The sequence below is a fragment of the Mesoplodon bidens genome (assembly GCF_964165515.1).
Source record: "Mesoplodon bidens genome assembly, chromosome: 2".
NCBI lineage: Eukaryota > Metazoa > Chordata > Mammalia > Artiodactyla > Ziphiidae > Mesoplodon > Mesoplodon bidens.
Window position 1 is genome coordinate 65,764,005 of NC_138177.1, and position 24,818 is coordinate 65,788,822.

Consider the following 24,818-nt stretch of genomic DNA (forward strand, 5'->3'; position numbering starts at 1 on the left):
ATGCGTCCCACTCTTTCTGTGACCCATCTTGAACCTGTGGTTCAGACTTTGTCACGCTTTGTCCTTACCTCCTAACACCATCCCATTCCATATGTTGGGCCCAAATTCAAACTCCCAACACTCTTCCTCCTGGTACAAATTCTTTACTCTCTATGTTTCCCCCATTTTAATCTCTAGGATTATATATGGTTACCACTTTTTTTTTCTGTACGTTTCTTTTTTAATAAACAAGGTCACCTGAGACAACTTGTACTCCCTCTTATCTGGTCTTCATCCTCTCCTGAATTAGTAAGAAAGCATTGTGTAGTTGACTGGTTAGGAAAAAGGCTTTTAATTTATGCAAGCCTTAACCAAAAGCTGACTTAAAGTGGGATTGAGATGCATTGTCTACTCCCATGATGCTGATGATATGTGAAGTCAATTAAATTTACAAAAAAAAAATTTCTACCATCAATCCTTATTCCCCATCTTAGGAAACAACTGTCACCAGTGCTTATGGGGCTCCCCTTTCTAAAATCAGTAAATGATATTATGATCAATATTATAGACCCCCTTGCCACTATGTTGATGATAACATAGTTTCTCTAGGCATTTGGCTGTTATCTGCTGGGCTCATTCATATGTCTGTGGTCAACTGGTTACACAGTTTGGCCCTCCATCTCAGGAGAAAGAACAAAAATAACATTCAGAATATCTATTATATATTAAAGTACTTTTATAACATCTTTGAGGGAGGTTACTGAAGTAATGATGTCTATATATCTGCAGCCCTGTAAATGAAATGTGTCAGAATATCTCTCCTTCTCTTTCACCTCTGTATTTTACAGTTATGTTTTTCTATACAACATGCATTTTATAGCATGGCTTATTTTGATCAATGGCACATTTACAAATGTGAGCAAGCAGAAGCTTGAAATCTGTTGTGTTTTGGGACGTGCCCTTTCTTGTTGTGTTCAGAGTCCTGAGATCATTACCATGTGAAAAAGCTCAAGCTAGCCTGCTGGAAAGTGAGAGACTGTTATGGAGAAGAAATAAGGTGCTCTGGCCAATAGCCTGTCCACAGGCAGACACATGAGTGGAGCCATCCTGGATCATCCAGCCACCATCTGGCCTGCCAGCTGACTGCAGATGCTTTAGTGAGCCCAACAGAAACAGCCCAGCTGACCTAGGCAAAAGTTCTGCTCAACCAATCCACAGCATCATGAGCTACATAAATGTATATTGTTTCAAGTCTCTAAATTGTGTGAGTGCTTATTACACAGCAAAAGCTAACTAATACAGTGGAAAAAGAGACAGTGATAAAGTCAGGATAAGGTCATAATCTCACTTTCCATGTATGTAAAATAGAAATAATTCTATTTCCCAGATTTGTATAAGCAAATGGGAATGATTCAGGAAAGAGAAAATTGTATAATGTGGAATGTGAAGTGGGGAATTTCCAAAGTGATATCATTGAGTAAGCAGGAGAGGATGAAAACTTGCTCACAAGTGGAGCTGTGAGCTTAAAATAGGAATAAAGACAGTTGTATATTAACAAGCAAAAGTCAGGTAGATGCCAATAAATAAATAGATACATTTTATGGGGGAAGCTTGTCGAGGTTCTTTTCTGAAATAGTGAAATAAAAAGCAAGGTCATCTCCTGAGAATGAGGATAGAGCAGGAAATGTTGAAGATTTCAGGAGAGAGAAAACAATATTACTAGATATCTATCTGGAAAAGTGTAATAATGAAGAAAGATTGACAACAATCTTACAATCAAAAGCAATATGTGTTAAACATAAGTGAATTTAGAGAAAAAGTTGTGATACAACTATTCAATAAAATATTAGACTATTAAAATTATATTCTTTAAGGACTGTTTAAAGTCAAAAGAAAATACATGAAAATACTTGAAGGTCAGAATTAAGAGAAAAAAGCAGGATACCAAGCTATATGTAGAACATGACCTGACAAAAATATTTTCACACAAGTAGATAAAAATAAAACTAGAAATAAATATGCCAACATGTTAACAGCAATGACCTCTGGGTATGAAAATTCTAGTAATTTTTATATCTTTTTTACATTTTCTGCATTTTCTAAATTTCTTACAAAGAACAAGTTAAAAAATAGGAAAAGAAACAATTGATGCTATTTTGATAACAATGGGAACAATTTCTTCCTTCCCTTCCCGAGCTTCTTAAAAGCAGATGTAAAATACTGGAAATTTCCAATATTTTACGAAGTGCAATGGAAAATAACAGAGAACATAGAAAATAAAAGAATTAGAGAAACACAGACCAGTTAATAAAGTATAGGAGCTTTGCTCTCAGGGCTGTCAAGCCCTTTCTTGTTCACTACTGTTCTGAGGTATTTATGTTCTATCCCCAAACGGTCGGCAGCTCTTTACATTTCCCTACCTTGATGCTGTACTTCCCAGCCAGAAGCCTGACTCTGAGTGAAGGATGCAGGTATGTGAATTCCCCAGTCCAGTAGTCCAGCTGGGAAACCGTGAATTCCTTCAGGGTCAATACCATGGGAAGAAAGCCTCAGTCTATAGCACTCCTGGGCTTCCCTTTCATTTCTGCTTCTTGGTTGGAAGACATATTTCATAACTAACACTTCACCATTCAGATGAAACTCTGCCTGTACCCACAGATTTAATAATGGAATGACATTTTTATTATGAAATAGCCATATTCAGTAAAAAATATTTTTAACATCAACTATGATCTTGAGATACAATAGTGGACAAACTGAGTCTCTACCCTCAAGGGGTTAATACAATGTAGAAAAAGCATAATATACAGTGGCTTTCAAATTATTTTGACTGTGAGAAATACAATTTATACCACATCCCTTTACACACACACGTTCACATGAATGTAAAATCTAAAACAAAAGTTTCACAAGACAATAATGACTCACTTCATGTTATACTCTCTGATATTAAAAAAATATATTTTGGGGCTTCCCTGGTGGCGCAGTGGTTGAGAGTCCACCTGCCAATGCAGGGGACATGGGTTCGTGCCCCGGTCTGGGAGGATCCCACATGCCGCGGAGCAGCCGGGCCCGTGAGCCATGGCCGCTGAGCCTGTGCTCCGCAACGGGAGAGGCCATAACGGTGAGAGGCCCTCGTACTGCCAAAAAAAAAAAAAAAATCTATGAGTCATGAATCTGTCACAAATCAAGTGCTGCAAAACTGTATTGTAATAAAAAGAGCAGAGGAAAAAAAAAAAAAAGCAGAGGATTTGCAGTCAAAGAGACCCAAATTAAATTCCTAACTCTGTGCCTGATTAGCTTTGTTATCTTAGAAGATTATTTAAACTTTCTTGGTGTCAGTTTTCTCATCTAGCAAATTGAGATAATAGCGCCTATCTTAAAGGGCAGTTCTTAGCACAATCCTGGTACAGAGAAAACATTTTCTATAGGACATTTGCTTAATAATAAGCTATTATTATTATTATTATTACTATTATTAGTGTTATTAGTATTATTATTCAGACATTATTATGGTGTGTGGTAGAGGATGATTTTCACGCTACATCTATGTTACTTAGGTATGGGAGAGTGTAAATGGGTTATGAAAATAAGCACTGATCCTGCCAAAGGGAGATCATGTAATAGAAGCAGGCAGGCACCTCACATCTATAGAAATAGTCTGTCGCTCATTTCCTTTTTTCTACTGGTTTAAGAAAGTTATCAATAATGCAGCATATGATTTTTAAAAAGGTTATAGAAAAGAAAAAAGAAAAATAATGTGTATTCAATGAGGAGGTTTCGATTTAACAATTTTGAGGATAGTCATATAACTTTGAAAATTTTTAAGGAAAAATCTGGCTGATTTTTAAAAACATTGGGACTCCAGTGTTTTGAAAACCCTAGAATTCGAGGGTCATGATGACTTGGGTAGACAGGAATACTCTTCCAAGGGGGAAAATGAAGTTCTGCTGAAGAAACTACCTGTGAACATACAGGAAAAGATATTTGGAGAAAATAGCACACGATTTTCTGTTTTATATTGAGGCACCAACTGCTCTGACTTATATGACTCAGTGAATCTTGTCTTCCTATAGAATAGCCCCGTAATTCATTTCCCTCCAGTAAGAGATGGTGGAGATTGGCTCTGTGTCTGTTAATTGACTGTCTAATAATTCAATATGAAAGTGATCATTAGAAATCCTTTTAAACGACTTACAATTCAAGTTGAACATTAACATATATATCTTCTCTGTTCAACAAAAACTTATTAACCAAAAAAAAAAAAAAAAAAAAGAAGAAGAAGAAGAAAGAATATAGAGGCTAGAATAAAGAATCTCCCCCACCCCCCTTTGGAGTTATTCAACGCATTTACATTAGCTTGAGTGTGATAAATGGATGTGTCACCTCGCTGAGAGATAAGAATCTCTGACCTTTCAATGCTTGAGTGAGCCATTAGGGCAAATTATGAAAAAGCAAACTTCAGTACTGAAGCCCAGATTATCCCTCTTTGGATCTCAAATTCTCTATCACCGATCTTTCCTCTCTTTGTCTCCCTCCTCTTCTTTTGCTCTTATCTAGCTTTTCAAAACTATAATCTGGGTGAATAGGAATTCATGCTTGGTGATTTATAGGGTTTGCTTATGTAAGCTGGTAAATGATCCAAAAATTACTTAAGTCTCTTATCATGGTCAGACTTGGTGTTTCATGATCTGGATGAATAGGATGATGCCTTGGAAAGTCAGATGGGCAGGTGTACTTTGGAACCTACTGAATCAACAGGCAGTTTCCATGAAATGTAGTCGGTAGCTAGAAATTCTACAAATAGAGAAACCCTGTAGGAGGTTACTGTCAATGATTTTGAACTCATAAGAACAGTTAGTCAGAATTAAATCTGAGCCCCTCATTTTCAGTGAGGATAGAACATCAAGAGGACTGAAGCATCTTGTCAAATGACACAAAGTTAGTTGGTGGCAGGCCAGGTGTCCTGATGCTTGGTCTAGTGCTCCTCTAGGGATACTATAATTCCACATCTGAGGAAGAATTTCTCTGACTTCCCTGATTCAAAGAGTCTGGATAGATTTTCCCCCAATGTTTTTATGATAATCAAGAAATTACTGAAATAACCAAAATAACAACAACAACAGAATTTCTTCACCCAGAGAACTATCTTGGTAAAGAAAGAAAATACAAAAGCAGTGAGTGCATATAGATTATATCACCATGGAGGGAAAAGCACAGTTCCAGAGACATTAATTTTCAAGGAAATTAAAATATTTTCATATGACTGGGTTAAAATGAAAACAAATCATGGTTTGTGGGTTGCATCTAAAGTCAGAAAAGAATTTAAATGTCACTCTGTATGTTTGTGAAGACCTAATGCCCACATTTTTATCAAACCTGAAGAAGGGATATTTTCTAGTTATTTTCTTTTTAGTATTTTATTAGTTGTATTGATGTCCATTGTATTATTTTTCCTGTGGGAAAAATACAAAAATGTGGAGAGAGACTAAAAAAGGGAAAATCAGTGATATTGTGTAGAACAGGGAATGAAGTAAAGAAAAAGCAAAGTGAAGTGATAAAGTCAAGTTCAAGTTTAGATTTTGAAGACATTTATGCCCTGTTTTATTAAATCATCATGTTACTCTCCTGATAAAGAAGAAGGAATAAGAAATGTTTTATGGGCTTGTATTTCCTACCCAATAAAGTGGCTATTTACAACCTGTTAACAACTTATCTTTCCAAATCTGTACTCACTTTGTCCTGCATACTGTTTTCTGGTTAAAATATTTTATTTATCATTTGCCAAATATATGATCCACATTCATATCTTTCTATTTATGCTTGTAAATGCATGTTCAACCTGGAATGTCTTTCTTTCTCTTACCCAATGACAAATTTGACTTTTTCTTCAAAACACAGGACTTACTCACTTCCTCTAGCCAGGTTTAGTCCCACCCTAATCTATGTCTATATAACAGTTTCTATGCATTTTAATAATATTTGACATATTTTCTTAGTTGTACATTGATGTGTTTACTTCCATTGATAGAATATGAATTCCTTAAAGTTAGGGATATGTATTATTTATCATCCCTGCATATTCCTGACACATGGTTACTATATGTCTATTGAAATGAATTTATGTATATTCTTATATTCTCTGCAAGAGAGTAGGGAACAGATTTCAGACCTCCTGACTGATATTGGAATCCAGTTCTCTTTATTGAACTGCACAGATTCCTTAACTCTCCAGCCTTTTTCATAGTGCTTCCTCACCCACCCCAGCTGGAGCAGTCATGCTCTAGTGACTCCAGATGGTTGGCGTGGGCCTTGGGCAGCTGGGTGGGGAATGCACCTTCCATCTGATTGCACTCACCATGGGTGGGCAGGTGCCCTCTGTCAAGATGGCTGCAACCAGAAGCCAAATGGGTGGCTCACTGAGGTAAAGGCAGCAAACAGGAATTGCCATGATTCCAATCCCAAGGTTGACTTGAGCTAAGAAGATATTACGTTGTTGACCTTGAAGTAAATGGTCCTCCCCTATACGGGTCATTTTCATTATCATAGCCTAAGGGCTTGGCTTCTTCCTCAGATACATTTCCCTTCAATTCCACATCCAGCTTGAGAAATAAGTCATCAAGAAACACAATGCTTTATTGAGTCAGTTGTCTGGAGTGCTACCAAATTCTCCTTAGGTGGTAGAGATTTATAATGCTACAGACTATGTCCAGATGGGCAATTACAGGTAAACAAAGAGGTAGAGAGGCCAGCATTGTCCAAATAAGAAGAGTTCTCAGAAGGGCTGATAAAGCTTTTTCCCATCTGGAGCTTTCCCTGATGGGTCTGACCATTCTCAACACTTCTAAGCCACCAGTATTGCTCCCTGGATATTGCAAAATCCTCTCAACTGATTTATTGGCTTCTGCCTTTATATCTCCTTGTATTTTCCTTATGGTAAAGTCATTTTTTAAATTTTTTAATTGAAGTCAGTCAGGTCACTCCAGTGCACAATACCCCCCAATGGCTTCCCATTTCCTTCTGAGTAGATGCCAAAGGCCTTACAATGACCTATAAGACCCCAAGTACCTTAGTTCCCATTGTCTCTCTGACCTCTGTCCCTCCCTTGCTCTGCTTCAGTCACACTAGTATTCCCGTGGATCCCCCAACATTCCAGAGCCTTTGCACTGAAGTTCAGTTTTGGCAAAATTTCTCTTTCTCTAGATCTATCTTAGCAAACTGCATAGTTAACACCTCACTTTCTTCAAGCTTCACCTGACCACCAGTTGTAAAATCAAAGTACACTTCCCTAGGACAAAGCTAATCACCCTTCTTGCTTTATTTTTGTCTGTAATATTTTTTACTCATTGGCATACATATTTTACTGATTTATTGTTTTATTGTTTATATCTATCTTGTAGAATGCATGCTCCAGGAAGGCAGGATGATTTGTGCTTTGTTCACTACCATGTCTCCAGTGGGCAGAGCAGTGTCTGGCACAAGTAAGCAACATCTTTTGAATGAACACAAGACATCGAGCAGATTAATTGCAGTATCTACTCTACACACAACCCTCTTTTTTAATAGAAAAAACATTATCCATTGTCCTTACTGAGATAAGCCTTTTCTTCTTCAACAGTGACCATGTTCTGTACTACATAACTCTGGTTTTACCCTCCTATACTTCTACCGTAGCTGATTGGACCAGGGGTGGGCACATGACTCAAGGGCAATCACCCACAGACTTTTCAGTGGTCTGGATGGAAAGCTCTAACCTAACAGGCACGACAATGATTCACTAGGTTTAGTAGACTCTTCCTCCTAGGAATCTGATGTAAGAAATAAGAGAAGAATTCCCCAGATGGAGCAGAGAGGTAATACAAAGGGGGGAAAAAGTGACTCCCATGAACATCAATACCCTATAATTGAGGTCAAAGAATACTTGCTGTTGAAGGAGTAATTCAGCTATGAGGATTTTCTAGAGTTCTCTGAGATTCCTGTCTTTCCTACTATTATGTGCAACCTCACAATAAATCCTTCCAAACTGAAGAAATTGTAAAGTCTCTATCTCTTGCCTAAATCAAGCAATCTAAGACTACCTGGCCACAGAGGAAGCCTGATTGTCAAAGAACTGCTCTAGCTTATGTAGAAGGATCTTCCAGATTTGAATTTCTTAATAATATTATACAAAAATTATTGAGTCCTTACTATACATCCAGCATAGTGCTAATTACTTCATATACTAGCTAATAACATTAGAGGTAGGTATGTATAAAAATTCTGAAATCCATAAAATGTTACACAAATATCCAAGTCATTGTTTTCTTATAACTGGACTACTAAAATAGCTTTCTAATTGGTTTCCTTGTTTGCATTCTTGTCCCAGTATACACCACAGAGGAGACACATCAATGAGAGTAACTTTTAAAAGAGAATAACCAAGTTATACTAATCTTCTACTCAAAACCAGTCAGGGATATTCTCATCCCATTTAGAACTAAATTTAGATTCCCTAGATAGCCACAAGGCTTTTGGTCCTCTAGTTCCTGCCTCCCTCTCTGCCTCATGTGCTCCCAATCTTTCTTTGTTCTGATATTGTCACCCCACTTTCTGAAGCTCCTTAATTTTGCTTGGGTTCTCTTGCACCAGCTGGTCCTTCTCTCTGGCTGTCTTCTCATTAATCGGGTATTAGATCAAATGCCACCTTCTTAGAGAAGCTTCTCCAGTCATTCTCTAGACTGGCACTATCCAACACAGTAGTCATATTTTGGCTATTGAGCACTTGAAACGTGGCTACTCATAATTGAAACAGGTTGCAAATATGTGTAAGAAACCTTGAATTTCAAAGACTTAGTATGAAAAAAAATAATACAACTTATCTCATTAATATTTCATGTTGAAGTGATGATTTTTGGCACATACTGGGTTAAATAAAACAATGTTAAAAATTATTTCACTTGTTAAACTTTTAAATGGAGCTACTCTAGAATAACTTAACATACATATAGGGCTTATATGACATATTTCTATTGGACAGCACTGATCTATAACCATTGCTCTATTTATTTTCTCCTTAGCACATATGACTCTCTGACATTATTTTACTTGTGTGTTTATTTTCTGACTCCATCACAAAAATGAAAGTTCTGGGAGGGCTGGGACTTTGTTATGTTCACTGCTATATTTCAAGCACTAAAATAGTGACTGGCAGAGAGTGGATGCCAAATAAGATTCGTGGATGATTAGTGAATAAAATATTGGGGACTTTTTTCATCAACTCTACTCTCCTTTCAATGGATTATGTTCAGCTGGGCACAGGTGTCTTCTGACTAATAGTAATTCTTTGATATTATGACATTACTATTCATACAGACCAGGAATCAGCAAACTTTTTCTGTAAAGGACCAAATAATGAATATTTTAGGCTTTCAAGACAGACTGTCACTGTCACAACTACTCAACTCTGCAGCTATGGAGTAAGTGCAGTTGGAGACAATACATAAGCAAATAAGCATGGATGTCTTCCCAGTAAAACCTTACAAAAACAGATGGTGGGCTGGATTTGGCCCATGGGCAGTAGTTTCCTGGCCTATTATTCTCTGTAGACAGTCCAAAGTTAACACTTTGGCTACAAAGAGTTTTGAATATATATATATATATATATATATATATATATATATATATATATATATATATATAGAGAGAGAGAGAGAGAGAGAGAGAGAGAGAGAGAGAGAGAGAGAGAGAAAGATCTCTCTCTCTCTCTCTCTCTCTCTCTCTCTCTCTCTATCTCTCTAGAGAGCACTTGTAATATACAGTGCCATGGGAAGCACAGAATGAGTACAATATAATCCCAATCTTCTGTTTATATATTAGCTGTAGAAACCAGATACATAAATGTTTATATAAAATTCTTAATAAATATGTAGATATTCAGGTCATATCCAAAGTCATACATTAAGAGTGATGACTCTTTCCATACCCTGATATATTGAAAATATTGAGTTGGATATGGAAAGAAAAGCTATGGAACTTGGACATTTGACTAGCAAAAGAAAGCCATCCCTTTAACCTAAGTACTATAGAGAAAGAGACACATTATTCTCCTCGGCAACAGTAGAAGAAGCCTGGAGTTCTACTAAAATATTTTGAAGAGACTGCAACTTTGTGCAGGTTGACGATGCAGGTAAAAATTCTCTGAGATGTTTAGCACAAAATGGCAAGTCTTCAAGAGAAATTTTTTCCTAAAATATCTAAGTCTGACCTTTTGTGCTTCCCATTAGGTCGATTTAATATTTCCTTACAAAACATAGAGTAGAGAAGGCAAGACTAATGCCATTTGAATTTGACTAACTCAGTGGACTGGGTTCAGCCAGTAACAAGATTGTGATTTCAATGTTTTAAACTTACATGTCAGAAAATCATGTTTTGTCTTCATGTTCTCCAACATGTAAAATTACCCCCAATTTTCTAGTAGGTGCTAATGAGTATGAGAGCTTTCCAGAGAGAACTGTAAATTCTCCAAAGAACAGATAAGATCCCACTATTTTAGAGACAACAGTCCATTTCATAATCTTATTGAATTTGTCACCTAAGTATGGAATATTTTCACCTCTCCCTCAGGTAAGATCTTCCTGGACCTGGTGGTTTCGATTTCCTGGACACACTCCCTCCCTTAGTTAGTAGGATGGGAGGGAGAAGAGAGATGAGCTACAGCCAACCTTTCTGTTGGCCAAATTCTCTTTTCTTGTCTATTAATGTTCAAGGCCTATCTCTTTCTCCCTTCCTCTCCAAGTTGCTCCCTTTTATTATCTGTCTCACTGCTAATGTACATCACCCCTGTGGTTTTTCCAGGAAAGAATGGTGAATACCAGCTGAATGACAATTGGGTTAAACAAGTCCACACTGGAGAGACAGCTGCTCAATTTGACATTAGAACTACCAGTTACAGTGGCATTTCTGGAGAGGGACTTACATAGAATCATTGAAGTCACATTCTTTAGTGCATGTCTAGGTAAAAAGGATAAGGGGATAAAAAGTGGGGAAGAAGGAGAGACGAATGAATAATATTTGTATGGTGCTTTACAGTTTTCACAGTACTGAATATACATATATGATTTGGCTATAATACTGTGAGAGGGTGCCCCGTTTATATATGTGTCACTTCCGTATATAATCATCCAGTTACACATAATATCCTCTGTTAGAATCACCAAAAGTGGAGATTAGGATGGAAACTCAATGGACAAAAGACAGAGAATAGTAATTATGATTTAAGGCAAGTAACGTCCACTAAAGCCACATAACTAGTCTGTGGGCAGCTGGGACTGGGACCAAGGACTTAACTTCTGAGTTTCTGTCCCAGAAACTTTTCTCCCTAGAAATTAGGATTTAATACTGGGGGTAGAGAAAACTAGGCAGATTTGTATATGAGTTAGCTAGATAAGCAGGGGATAGATAACAATCAGCACTGAGAGGGAAATCCTTCATTCAATGATCCTGCTTGCATAACAGGACCTCTGTTATGCATTCTCTGCATGGCACAAATCCAAACCAGAGACTCTCTATTAAAAAAAAAAACAGAAACAAACAAACAAAAACCTTTGAATTGTGAACCACAGGAATTTAAGAGACCTCTGCCTCTCTCACTCTGATGCCTAATCACCATTTTGTATTTTGGCAGAGAGAAGGAAAGAAAAGTAGAGAAATCAGAAAGAGGAGGGAGGAGAGGAAAAAATGTAAGTGAAGAATTGTTAAAATCTACTCAGAGTTTAGAGAGTAGAATTATAGGTCAAAAGATAACCTAGGTTTCTTTTTTTTTCATTCCTGGTCTCCTTTTAGCTCAAATATTTACCTTTGACATTGTTCTTTGTGTGTCCCTTCCTCCCCCAACCCCACGTTCATCATCTATTGCTTTTCCTTCTCTATTTGTATCTTTGCCTGTGTCCTAAGACCTACCAAGGACCACACAGGTACTTTAACTACCTTCCCAAAATGCCCACTCCACCCTGCCCCTATTCTTCTCACCCTATCCCCAAGCCATGAAACGGGGTGTGGTGGCAGTGCAGGTGATGGAATTACCCTAGGGTTTTATTGAATTCCACATTCATCCCTAATTTGTAAATCACAGGATTTGACTGGGTGAGGCTTCTAAACACTCTCACCATTTTGCTGTTTTGTTGTTTTTCGAGCAGAGAGTGAGAGATGGAGGGGTCCTGAGAGAGATTTCAACAGCCTCCTTTTAAAATAAAGGAGGTGGAAAAACAATCCCTCTATTCCCCCCATTTTTCTTACAACCTACACAAAGTCCTTGTCCAAGAAAATAATCAGGTCCTTACAAGAAGTCATTTCAAATCTTCCATGGGTCTTTGCGTAGCAAGGTGAACAGTCATTAAGAGGTACATGGCCCGGCAGGGTCGTATTCCTCACTCTGTCAGGCCTGAGGGGCACAACACAGTAGGAGGGGTGTGAATGAATGAAATTAATGTTGCTTTACAAGTAAGTCAAAAAGAGAAAGACAAATATCATAAGTTATTACTTATATGTGAAATCTAAAATACAACACGATTATGTCTACGAAATGGAAACAGATTCACGGACATAGAGAACAGACTTGTGGTTGCCAAGGGGGAGGGTGGGGTAAGGAAGGAGTGTGAGTTTGGGATTAACAGATGCAAACTGTTATATTAAGATGGATAAACAACAAGTTCCTACTGTATACCACAGGGAACTGTATTCAATATCCTGTTGTAAACCATCATGGAAAAGAATAGGTAAAAGAATATATATGTGTCTGTGTGTGTGTGTGTGTGTAACTGAATCATTTTGCTGTACAGCAGAAATTAACACAGTATTGTAAATCAACTATACTTCAATAAAATTTTTAAAAAATAACGTTGCTTTGTTTGGGATTGGAAAATACCAGCATGGTGGGGAGAGGTAGAGCCTTGAGAATTTTAGGTTAATTTGGAAAATATTTCTCTTCTACCTTGAGTGTTAGGTGAGTGCTTCAGAAGCTACAAGTTTCTAAGGACTACCTAATGGATGTTGGGTGCACCCATAGGATAAAAATTTTAGAAAATGTTTTTAAAAATGATTCAAGAAAATCTTTAAGATGAATGAAAATAAAATAGTACTTCAAAATTAAATTTTATTTCATATGAATGCAAAGTATTTATCTAACAACAAAAATGTATTGAGAACTTATTCAATACTATATGCCAGACTCAGGTCTAAATGCTGGAGATATAGTTGTGAACAAAGCAGTCCTTACTTCACAATGCTTAGTGGATGATTTATTGAGAGAAAAAATGAGGAGTGTGTGAGAAGAGTGTTAAAAACAGATCTGAGTCAATTTGGTCATACGTAATATTTCTCTCATTCTCAGTAGATAATTGTTGCCACAGAAGAAGTTTAAAGTTGTGAAGGAAGAGTAGTTTCTTCACAACCTCACAAAAACATATCTGGTTATCATGAACAAAGAACTTAGACCAAATTCTACAACACACCTATTTTATTGGCCAAACACTCTTTACATGAGGCACAAAATATTTCCTAGACTCACCCAGACAGATTTAATAAAGTCCAGCTCTCATATGCTAAAAAAAATTAACTCTAGGTAGAAGGGCAACGTTTCCAAGGCAGGAAGCAAGATTCTGTGCACCGTAGTCAGAATCTTGCAATAAGAAATCCTAAATTACTGGTTGGACAGGGACTACATGGAGATCCAACCTCAGGGGGCCCATCCCTTGGCGTTGCAGAATATAGGCCTTCAAGGATAGAGAGAATCTCTAAGCTGTATAACAATGTTTGTATGTTAAATGCTTTAATTTCACAAAAGACAGCCCATTTGTAACATCATCATGCAAATGAATAGGTTGCTAGTTTCACCAGTAAAAATCAAATTTGACATCCAGTAGGCCAGTCAGCAAAAGTTGGTTGCCAATGAGACAGGGAACACAGAAGGGCTTGTAGTGACCAGATCTGGAATGAGGTTCTGACTGGTGGTTGATTATGCTGGTTGATTATGCCAGGACTGGGAATTCGTGATATTATGTTAGCTAACTACCTCCAAAATTCAAGCTTACCCCAACTGGGATATTTATACTATCCCACTAAGTATACTTAGAATTCTAAAGTCAATTATAGATCTCAAAAAAAGTAGCTGGAGAGGTCGCTAAGAAGATTTCAATGTTTTGGCCTGAACAATGGAATAGAGTTGCAACTTACTGAGAAGGTACAATTCATAGGCGATTTAGGTTTGGGGAACAAATCAGAAATTTGCTTGAAGGGCTTAGGAACATCAAGTGGAGATATTGAGTAGAAAGAAAGTTAAATATATGAGTCTAGCACTCATAGGAGAAATAACTAGAGGCATGAATTTGGGAATTATCAAGCTCTTCATGGTAATTAAAGTCATAAAACTGATAAAATTGCTTAAAGAATTATGTGGATAGAAAAAATAAAAGGTTCTGTGAACCCAGCCTTGGGTCCTCTGCAGCATAATTGGTCAGAACGATAATGATGCCGATGGTGATATGACAAAATCTAACATACACAGTGCTTTCCTTGTACCAGACAATAAGCACTTTTTAAAAAAAATAAACCTTAATGGAGTATAATTGTTTCACAATACTGTGTTAATTTCTGTTGCACAACAAAGCAAATCAGCCACATACATACACGTGTCCCATATCCCCTCTCTCTTGAGCCTCCTTCCCACACTCTCTATGCCACCCCTCTAGGTCATCACAAAACACCGAGCTGATCTCCATGTGCTGTGCTGCTGCTTCCCACCAGCCAACTGTTTTACATTCGGTCGTGTATGTATATCAATGCTACTCTCACTTCACCCCAGCTTCCCCCTCCCACCCCGTGTCCTCAAGTCCATTCTCTATGTCTGCCTCTTTATTCCTGCCCTGCAACTAGGTTCATCATCCTCAAAACAACCTCATGAGTCAGATATTATTGTTTATTCTGTTTTATGGATGAGGACACTCAGAAGAGTTAAGTAACTTGCACAAGGTCACACACAGTTAATAAGACAAGGAGAAACCAATAAAGGAGACAGAGAAGAAGTGGCTAGTGGAAAAGGAGGACAGCCATGGCAGAGGGATATCATGAGGCCAAGTGAAGAGACTGGTTCATAGAGGCAGGACAAATCTAGTGTCAAACGCTTTTAGGTCAAGTTAAAATAATTTAGAAGCATGGCTATTGGTGACCTTCCTAAGATCCGTTTTATTGGAAGGGAGTGATAAAAGCCTAATTGGAGTTGATTCAAGAAAAAATGGTAAGAACAAAGTTGAGACAGAAAGTATAAGAAATCACTTTTAAGGGGTTTTCTGTAGAGGGGAATAAAATCATAAGGCAGTACATAAAGATGAAAGGGGCATGTTTGTACACAGTTAAGAATGACTAACTAGGTGGGAAATCTCGATAGCATAGGAAAGAGGGTAGAAAATTGAAGAGTGGTGTCGTTTTAGAAGTAGATGGGTTGAACTACAGATAATAAATGGAGATAAGGGTGGAAAACGTCTATTCATTTAATGGTTGGGGAAGCAATATATTGTATAGGTACATGGGCAGATTGTTTGGTACATTGGGTCATGGGAACGTAGAAGTTCGATTGCTTCTATTTTCTCAGTGGAATGAGAAGGAATGTCAACAGTTGAGAATGAGGGGGAGAGAAGTTGTGGTGGTTTGAGATGTATGAAGGAGGTATGAAATATTAATTTAGGAGACTGAACAGTGAACTGACAAGAGAAATGTAGAAGGAGAGCTGGATTGCCCTAACGGTCTGCTTGAGGTGAGTGGTCATGAATTAAAGGAAAAGTATTGTTTGAAATTGTAGGAAGTGTTAAACTGCAGCTTTGCCAAGAAACCAAGACACAATAGCTGCAAAAAACACAAGTGTGGGTCCAGAACAAAATACAAATTTTCAAATAAGTGGCTGTAATATATGAGCGTTTTGGTGGAACACATGTGACCCGCAGTAGAAAAAAAACACCAGCTTGGAGATATTTTATGTCCTGCACAGGATCACCTGGAAATGGCAATGAGGTTTCAATAGAGAGATTCTGGGTATAGAATGAATCAGGGGATGAGGGGCAAAAGGCCACCTTAAGGAGAGTCCTGTCCAGTTATGGAAGCTGCAAGCAAAAGGCCCATCCAGGGAAGTAGGCTGTTTAAAAAAATCCAAGACACAAGCCTCCTTTGGTCATCTGCCCGCAAAGAGCCCTAAGACTGGAAGACAACTGCACTGCCCAGGTTGAACTGGGGCTTTTTCCCTTCGTTTTCTCTCCCTCAGGTAAGGTTAAAGCAAGTATCAAGTAGGAGAGGAGAGGCAATGCTAAGCAAGGAAAGAGAAAAGAAGGACCAACCAACTCCTCTAGCTCTGTAAGCAGACAGTATACAGGGGGCCGATGGTGGAGAGAGTTATCTTGAAATAAATTTTGGAATTTAATGACTGATTCATGAACTGACACAGTGTTTATGAATCACAGTAATAAAGGGCTCTCTGTTAGTAAACAATAAACATAAGAGTCATGGAACTAACCCCACCCTCACCCTCGGCCACACGCACACACACACACACACACACACACAAACGCGCACACACATAAACGCACACACACTTTTGTTTTTAAAATCCAGGGTCAGGGAAGAAAACTTTTCCCTACACAATAAATCTTAAAGTCATAGTGAAAGGTCAAAACAAATTTATGGCTTGTTCAATATGTTAGTTATACAATTTTCACATCTTTTAACTTATTTTCTTACTCTTCTATTAATGTAAAAAATGCTAGTTTACACATATAGGTTACAGTGAAGAGTAAACACATTTTGGTGGTTTTGTCAGCGATTTCTGGATGTTCAGATCAAACAAAGTCCCAGAAATTCAGACATTTTTCTTTTCTTTTTTAAAGTGGTTACTTTTTTAAAAAAAATATTTATTTATTTTTGCTGTGTTGCGTCTTCATTTTTGTGCAAGGGCTTTCTCTAGTTGTGGCAAGCGAGGCCCGCTCTTCATCGCGGTGCACGGGCCTCTCACTATCGTGGCCTCTCTTGTTGCGGAGCACAGGCTCCAGACGTGCAGGCTCAGTAGTTGTGGCTCACAGGCCTAGTTGCTCTGCGGCATGTGGGATCCTCCCAGACCAGGGCTTGAACCCATGTCCCCTGCACTGGCAGGCAGATTCTCAACCACTGCGCCACCAGGGAAGCCCTCAGGGACATTTTTCATAACTCCTGGCAGATAATATAGAGAAGGTGAAGGACCCATTGCATTAAAGGTGAAGAACCCATCACAATAAAAAGCTGGGAGGTTTAATGTTTCAGTCTTCATTTTTGTTGAACTTGAAAGTATGTCTTCTCATTATTATTGCAGTATTTTGATTTAGTTTTAAAATATTACAGATAATGGCCAATTGATCTGGTCTTTAAGTTATAAAAATCAAACAGTGCCAAAAAGTAAAATTCTGGTGGTTGAAATGTTTGCACCATAGTTTGGATGTCTTAAAATATTGCTAATATCTTAACCTCAGCATTTAAAAAATTTGAATGCTTTTACCCAAAGTGATTAGTACACACTTTATCACCAAGTTAGACCACTAGAACAAGGTACATGAAGTCTTAGAAATGGTCTGTACTGACATGCTGGGGGAAAAAAAGAAAGAGTATATGATGTGATCATGTTCACAATTCACTATTTCCTTCAAAAAGTGCATTATGTTAATGAGTCATAGGTTGACCAACAAGTAGTCTCTGGAAATATGTATGGAAATATTGTATGGAATGGCCTTGCAACATTTCTATTTTATTTGCATACCTGTTTTTCTGCTTGTATTGATCCAATGTATTATTTTCAGTTTATTTCCTATCTCACAAAGTAATCAAAAACATTATATTTCCTGTATCATGGCTCCTCAGTGATTTATGAAACTGTCTTCTAATCCTTCTCCTTTACCAGATACATGTCAGGATCTGTTTCAGACTCTGCACACCTGTCATTTAATCCACATATAAAGCAAAATATCTGCCCCCAGACATAAATGATGGCATTTACTCGTTCACTTTGTGTCATTGATGTTTAGTAATGTCCAGATGGTGTCTTTTGATTTCAAAATTGTTAGTGCTTTATTCTGAGTTATCTCAAAGGAATCCCTTTGTCATTAATGTTCCACAAGTTTTACAGTAAGAGCATGACCTGAACTCACACAGGGTGTGTACTGATCCAAGGGGTGTCACTTTGAATCATACCTCTGGCATTTTCTTCTTTTCTGTGTTTCTGATAACAAAGATTTCCCTCCATTTTTACTGGAAACATTATTTAATTTTGTTCTGGGGGAAAACAGTCACTTTCCTAGAAAAACTTATTGTGCTTATTTCTGCAATCATGCAAAAACATCAGTGACTTTGTGCTATTATTTGAGAATAACATCTGCAGTCCAATAAGATCCAGTTTTCAGAAATTCATCTTCATACTTGGTATTTGATCTTTTATTCTGAAGCCCCTTCAAAATAAAATCACTGCACTCACAGATGTACTCGTAGCAGCACATACTGAAGTCCTGTTGCAGTTTGTCTAATTTTGGCTTCTGGTATTCAGTGTTCCTACTTTTATAGATCTTTCCTATTTCCAAAAGATGCCCTTAAGGCTTTTGCCTATTTCTGAGAATTTTGGACACAATGTACCACAAAAGAATTGCAAATTTAACAGAAGTAAGCATTAACATGGAAATACAAAGAAGATATTTTCGCTGAAGTGAACTGTACCTTGTTAACTAAATGTCAGTGAGGTTGAACTTCCTAATGCAGGCCCTGAATGCAGTTCAGATCTTAAAAAATAAATGTGTCTGTTTTAAGAATGCTACTAAATTCTTTGAAAACCATGTATTTACATTTCAAATTTTGAAATGTAAGTGAAGAAAATTGTTTCATTGCTTTGTTTTCTGCACCTGTCTAACTTCAGGCAACGTTCTGGAGGCCATCAATAATCAGTGGGCAAACTCTGTGATGCACTAGTATATAGCAAATATCTCAGAATTCTTGTTTGTCCTTGTGAGGTGTATCCATGCATGTGTGTGCATGCACGTGCATACGAGGTGTATACATGCAGGTGGATGGGTTGGTGTGTGTATGAGAAAGAGACCTAATATTTATGTGTTGGACTGTAAGAAGAATAAAGAGATGTATTTTAAACTTCCATCAGTGAGAAAACGTCAAAGGTGACTGGATATGGAGTGCCATCTTTCACCCTGGAATAGTTATGGAACTTACACAAGCAGGTCAAAATGGACCATCTTTCCTGAACCTCTGAGACATCATTTGAGGTACAATAACACAGGTTTAGAAAGCCACCAGGAAATCCTATAGTCTGTGCCTTAAATATATAGGTGTGTACAAGCATATATATAGAAGAAAATTATTTCTCCTATCATCTTTGTCCAGCCACCATTGTCTCTCTTTTGGATTATTGTAAGAGCCTGCAAATTAGGCTCTCTGTTTCTGCCTCTCTACAATATATTCTCAAAACAAAAGTCAGAGTTGCCCCATTGAAATATAGATCAGATCATAGTACTCCTCTTTTTAAAACCTAAGTCCATACAGTAGCATATATAAGCCCTTATAGAGTTTATATATACATATGTTTATATTTATTATATATGATATTCAATTATTTATATATTTATCATATATGTACATATAAATATATTTATCATATGTATGATATTCATATATATAATTATATATATATATATATATATATATATATATATATATATATATATATATATATACACAGGAGCTGTCCCTCTACTCCACCTCATCTCATTCTGAACAATTTTTCTCTCTGTTCACTGTGCTCTAGCCACATGAGCCTCCTAGAACATTCTGGGAATTCTCCTATCTCAACACCTTTGCAAATTCATTCATTCAACTTAGAATATCCATCTCTCTGTATTTTTATGTGCTTTACTTCTTCACCTCCTTCAGGTCTTAACTTAAAAGTCACCCACTCTGTATAGTCTTTCTTAAGCACCCTGTTAAAATTTTTATCTTCCCCTCTACGCCTGTATTCACCAGCTTCCTTGCTTGCTTTGTTTTACTCCACAGAATTTATTTCCATCTTATATACTACACATTTGGTTTATATCTTTCTTACCTATTTACCTTATTACAAGCTCCTTGAGGCTCAGATTCTCATCTGTCTTTTTCGCTGCTGTATGGCCAAATGTGGATCATTATTCGGCATATAGTGTTTGGTAGGAGACTTGATCTTGGAATGAGCCCAATCTCAGTGACTAGGAGGTAGACATCTCCAAAGGGGCTGGAAATGTGCACGGTGAAAATTAAAAGGTGAAGACCAAAGGAAGGTACTTTCCTCAAAGAGAATTCCAGACTAGAAGGCAAGTTTCATAACTGAACTGTACACATGAAGCGTTTAACCTTTGGTACATTCTCCTTAGACTATAAATATATGACTTGCCAGTTTTACTGTCTTGTTTCATATGATGTAATTCCCTTTAGTTTCACACAAACATGGTGAAGTCAATAAAACCAAACTTCACATGGTAGCTGTTTGAAGGAAAACACCCTGCCCACTTCCACAAATCTCCACGTAGAAGGGGCAGACCTGTGTCAGGGGAGAGTATGTGCTGGGATCTCCAGGCCATGTGCAGTTAAGTGAATAGTGCAGTGCATGGGAGCAGTGGTCAAGATCACAGCCTGGGAGCAGGCATGATACAATCCCCCCTGATTCCTAAATATACTAGTTGGAAGTGTGGGGAAGGGGAAAATTGATACTCGAGATACAGGTAGGTGCAGAAAAAAACCCTCAAAAAATAAAATGACTTGTTTTCTTAGTCTTTTAATTCTTGATCTGGTGCTTGTTCTACAATTCCAGGCTACTCTTTGTATTTAGCTCAAACACTTATGGACCCCAATTCCCTAACCTACAGTATAAGCACAAAAATTCTTACACTTTAACTTATCTCAATTTATATGTCTTCCAATACTCCTGACTTCCTGGGTTTTACATGATTCTCAGAGCTTACTGAATCTAAATTTTACTAATTGTTAACAGTGGCTCTGCTTTCTTCTACTTAGAATTTACTAATAATTCTAGTAAAAGACAATTAAGAGAGGAGAATCTATGTAAAAGAAATGCTGTGATCTATGCAAACTGTTCTTTTTTTTTTCTATACACAATTCCACAGCCAACAAGAAAATATTCCCCCAAAGAAAACCAGACTGATATGGGTATTTTCTCCTCCTCCCAAACGTCTATATTTTCTAAGCCCATTTCATGTTTTAAGAAATGAGAAAAGGAAAAAAAAAAGTTTATATTGGTTTGAAATAATGTGTGTGATTTTGTCATTTGGAAATAAAGATAACTCTAATGCTTTCAAGGACTCTTTGCCTAACCTTTGTTCAGTCCCAACTAGCAGAGTCCAAAGTCTGGACAGGGCTAGCTTTGGAAATATTGCCTGGCTGGGTGAAGTCACATGATATGGCAAATGTTCCACTGGCGTGTTGTTTCTTTCTCCTACAATAATTGCCTTTCTTTTAGATTTCAGTGTTTCCCTTTTGTGTTTACGATAACAGAGGGATGCTTTATTGCATTTCACCAGGCTGGTTGCCATGGTGATCAGCGGTTGCTGTATGCTGTAAAAATAACCCTCCTTCCTTGATAGATTTCACTTGAGTGAAAATAACCCTTAAAAATAGGTTGAAATTTACATACTAACTCTTCCAGCAGGTTCAAGGGGGAAAAAAGAATGAATTACATTGTGATTTGACAAGCTATTAGGCTAGGGGCTATTGGACAAGATTTGAACAGAGAAGTCTGCTGTAAGTCAGTGTGAAGCCCACCAAATTTTAGCATAAAACCATCAAATATTATTGGGTCTTTCTTCATTAGTGTTGTATGATGGCTAAAATGGTATGTAAGGGAAAATTAAACTTTCTGTGGGCATTGGGGACTGTAAGAGTTTGGTGCTCAGGGATATTATTACAGGTTGGTTTAGACTAGAATATCATTTCTCAAACTTTGTTCCAGAGGACACTGTTCCAGAAAATGTAAATGAGATGCTAGTCCAGAAGATGCTAATAAAATACTCTGTGGTCAAATACATTTCAGAAGCATGAACATACTGTACCTATAACACGTATTATCATGTTGATGTGTCTGAGACATTGTAAAGCAAAAACATACTTATTTGTATTTAATAGACATTCCAACTTCGTTTAAGCATGAATATTCCACTTACAACAATTATAAGAATTGTATTTTGGGAAACTTTTTAGATCCTTTAAATTCTTTTTTTGTATGGTTCTAAATAATTTCATGAAGACATCTTAGCAGACTAGAAGAACTTTTACCAACCCATTTTGTCATGTTCTTGCCCAAGAAAAAGGAGAAGAAGAAAAAAAATCAGGGTATGTGGTAGTGGTAAAGTTGGTGTAGATAAACTGGGTAATGATATACAGGGAAATATATATATCATGGTGTAGTCTCACAGGAATGAACAGATTGTAAAGTAAAATGTGTTTCAGAACAAAATCAGAATTATTTTACATACCTACTTTAGTAGTCTGAGGTGAATAAAGATATTAAATATTGGCAACATACGCCCATAAATAATTCTTGACTTTTAAAAAAGTTTATCTAAAGGATTTTTATGTAACATACATTATATCTGCATCTTCCTCCAAGATGTTGAACCTATAGCTAATATATTGTTGTTTTCCCCTGGTTATGTTTCCACATCTGGGATCATATCTAGAATCATATGTCTCACATTATTATTGGATGTAATACGTTTTTTCCAAGCATAAATCAAAGTCTAATGATTTCTTTTTCTATCTACCTCCCAAGGATTTCTGGAGACAAATTGGTCACTTCTTGAGATGCTAGCTAAATCCCTTAACTCTAGGTAGGCTGAAGTCTTCTTATATGGCCAATGTATTCCTCTTGTTTCTCAATTTATTGATCTGATGATATCAATTTTTACTAGCATGTTGAAAACTTTCCAAACTACTTGTTAACCTTGACCTCTTATCCTTACTCCTGGCAGAAGCAGCCATGGCCTGATGATTCCTGTACACTTGGAAACTTAGTAGTTGTGATGAATTGTGTGTTCATTCTATATGTATCTAAAGATAACAATATATCATGACATTTTACAAATATATACATTTTCATATGTATATGAGCTCACACACACAACATATATTGAATTCAGTTCTCAGTGATGGGAAAGAAAATTTTCTTTCCCTTTAAGCTTGACCCCCTACCTCACACCATACACAAAAGTTAATTTAAGATGGATCATATAAAGCTCTAAGAGGAAAACATAAGTGAATTCCTTTGCAAACTTAAACTAGGCAAAGATTTCTTAGACAGGACATAAAAAGCAATAGCCAAACAAATTAAAAATAAATAAATTGGAATTCATCAAAATTAAAAGAACATTCTGTCCAGCAGAGGACATAATTAAGAAAATGAATAAGCAAGCCACAAATTGAAAAAAATATTTGCAGTCCATATATATATGACAATGGGCACATATCTAGAATATATTAAAAAACCCCTACAAATCAACAATAAAGAGACAAACTAGACAAACATCCTCTTAAAAATTGTCAGAAGGCTTGAACATATACTCCATGAAAGAGAGTAGAGGTATGGCCATGTGAAATGGTCCTCAACATCATTATTAATCAAGATAATGCAAATTAAAACCTTAATGAAATACCATTTCAGACCCATTAAAATGGCTAAAATTAAAAAGACTAACAGGGCTTCCCTGGTGGTACAGTGGTTAAGAGTCTGCCTGCCGATGCAGGGGACACAGGTTCGTGCCCCAGTCCAGGAAGATCCCACATGCTGCAGAGCGGCTGGGCCCATGAGCCATGGCCGCTGAGCCTGCGTGTCCGGAGCCTGTGCTCTGCAATGGGAGAGGCCACAACAGTGAGAGGCCCGCATACCGCAAAAATAAATAAATAAATAAATAAAATAAAAAGACTAACAACCCGAAATGTTGGCAAAGATGAAGAATAAATAGTAAACCCCTTATTTATTGTTGATGGTAATTTTAAATAGCTTCCCATTTGGAAAACTCTTTGGCAGTTTCTCGCACAGTTGAACATATATTTAGCCTATGAACCAGTAACTCTACCACCAAGAGAAATATAAATGTGTGTACACAAAAAGACTTGAACAAGAATGTTCATGTCATATATATCCATTACAGTAAAAAAAAAATTGAAGCAACTTGTACATCCATCAACTGCTGAATGTTGAACAAATTATCATGTTCTTTCTGCAATGGAATATTACCCAGCAGTAAAAAGAATTGAATTATTGATAGCATATAGCATGCTATTGCTATATGCAATAGCATGAATGAATGGCAAACACACCAGACTGAGAGAATGAAGCCAGGCACAAAAGAATATGCATTGCATGATTTCATTTATATTTTCATAGACTAGGCAAAACTAGGTTATGGGGAGAGAAGTCAGAGCAGTGATTCCCACTAAGAGACAAGGCATTGATGGGAAAGGGAAATTGCTGGAGTGATTAAAATATTCTGTATTTTTTTGGGGGTAGTGATTATATGAATACATACATTTATTCAAACTCATCAAACTGTACACTTAAATTGGAGCACTTTCCTCCATGTAAATTATATTCCTATTTTAAAATATTAAAATAAAAATAAAGAAAGGAAAAAGTGACCTTTTTAAAAAAATTTATATTTCATTCAAAGATTTGGATTCTTTTCTCAGGGTTGCCCCTTCAGTTTCATGAACTACAGAAAGTGGAATAAATGAGTTTATTCAGGTGGTGTCTCCAT